We start from the raw sequence: 1,926 nt of genomic DNA, 5'->3' as shown, positions 1-1,926 counted from the left end.
CACCTTGAGACACTCCTTAGAGGGAGTCTTATCGGCCTCTGGTCATACCGAGGCACTCCCTCAGAGAGATTACTGCCTCCGGTCATAGGTCATACCGAGGCTTTTCTCTCATAGCTAATGGGATTAGAGGCTAAATGCGGGGGGACGTGTTCATAGAATTCGGCTGTCAGGCAACACATAGTATTTGAATTTTTTTTTCTTTTTCTTTTTTTTTTTTTAGCTGAGCTATCCTACTACCTATTGGCAGCTTAGTGGCAGCTCAGCTCGGGCCGGGCATGGACCCACTGTTGCTCAGAGCTAAAACTCTTGAGCGAGCTCTTAACCAACTGAGCCACTCGGCCGGCCCTAGTATTTGAATTTTTAGCAACACCAATCAGACAAGAAAAAGAAATAAAAGGCAATCAAATTGGAAAGGAAAAAAATAAGACGGTCATTATTTGCAGATGACATGATACAAAACCCTAACAATTCCGCCAAAAGTATTAGAACTAATAAGTGAATTCAGTAAAGTAGAGGGATACAAAATTAATATTCACAAATCAGTTGCATTTTTTTATATTCCAATAATGAACTCTCAGAAAGGGAAATTGAGAAAACAATCCTATTTACAAGTGCATCAAAAAGAACTAGGAATAAATAAAAAGAACCAAGGAGGTAAAAAAAAACCTGTGGTCGGAAAATTATAAGAAATTGAAGACGATATGGAAGTATGTACTGTGCTCATGGATGGAAGGAATTAACATCATTAAAATGTCCATAGTACCCAAAGCAATCTACAGAATCAAGGCAACCCCTTGGAAAACACGAATGGCATTTTTCACCAAACTAAAACAAATAATCCTAAAATTTATATAGAATCATAGAAGACCTTGTATCTCGAAAGCTATCTTGAGAAAGAAGAACAAAATTGGAGGTATTACACTGCATGATATCAAACTATCCTGTAAGTCTATAGTAATCAAAACAGCATCAAACAAACACATAGATCAATGGAACAGAATAAAGAGCCAAAATATAAGCCCATACCTGGGCCATCCAAGTGACTCAGTTGGTTAAGAGCATGAACTCTGAGCAACAGTGTCGCTGGTTTGATTCCCACATGGGCTAGTGAGCTGTGCCTGAGCTGAGCTGCCGTTCAGCTGCCAACAGGTGGCAGGATGGCTCAGCTGGTGAGAGCACATCCTCCTAACAACAAGGTTACTGGTTCGACTCCCGCATGGGATGGTGGGCTATGCCCACCTGCAACTAACATTGAACACGGCACCTTGAGCTGAGTGGCTGCGAGCTGCCGCCGGGCAGCTGGATGGTGACTGGACTTGGAGCTCAGCTAACTGCGCCCTCCACAATGAAGGTTCAAGGAAAACAACTTGGCTGTTCCCTTCCCCAATTACCCAACACTGTTCCCCTTCCCCAACTATGCAATAAAATCTCAAAAAAAAAAAAGAAAGAAGAAAAAAAAGAAAAAGAAATAAGCCCATATTTCTGTGGTCATTTAATCTATGAAAAAGGAGATAAGACTATACAATGGGGTAAAGACAGTTTATTCAATAAATGGTGTTGGGAAACTGGACAGATATATGCAAAAAAAAAATTTAACTAGGCCACTTTCTTACACCACATACAACAATAAACTCAAAATGGATTAAAGACTTAAATGTAAGTTCCAAAACCATAAAGCTCTTAGAAGAAAAAGTAGGCAGTAAATTCACTGACATTGCTCTTAGTGATCTTTTTCTTGTGATCTATCTCCTTGGGTAAGGGAAACAAACAAGCAAAGTAAACAAATGGGACTACGTCAAACTAAAAAAGTACTTGCATGGTGAAGGAAACCATCAACAAAATGAAAATACAATCTAATGAATGGAGAAGACATTTGTAAATAATATATTCAACAAGGGGTTTATATCCAAAATGTATAAGGAATTA

The sequence above is a fragment of the Hipposideros armiger genome, unplaced genomic scaffold, assembly GCF_001890085.2.
Source record: "Hipposideros armiger isolate ML-2016 unplaced genomic scaffold, ASM189008v1 scaffold_475, whole genome shotgun sequence".
In the NCBI taxonomy this organism is placed as follows: domain Eukaryota; kingdom Metazoa; phylum Chordata; class Mammalia; order Chiroptera; family Hipposideridae; genus Hipposideros; species Hipposideros armiger.
Note: the sequence above shows the minus strand (reverse complement) of the source record.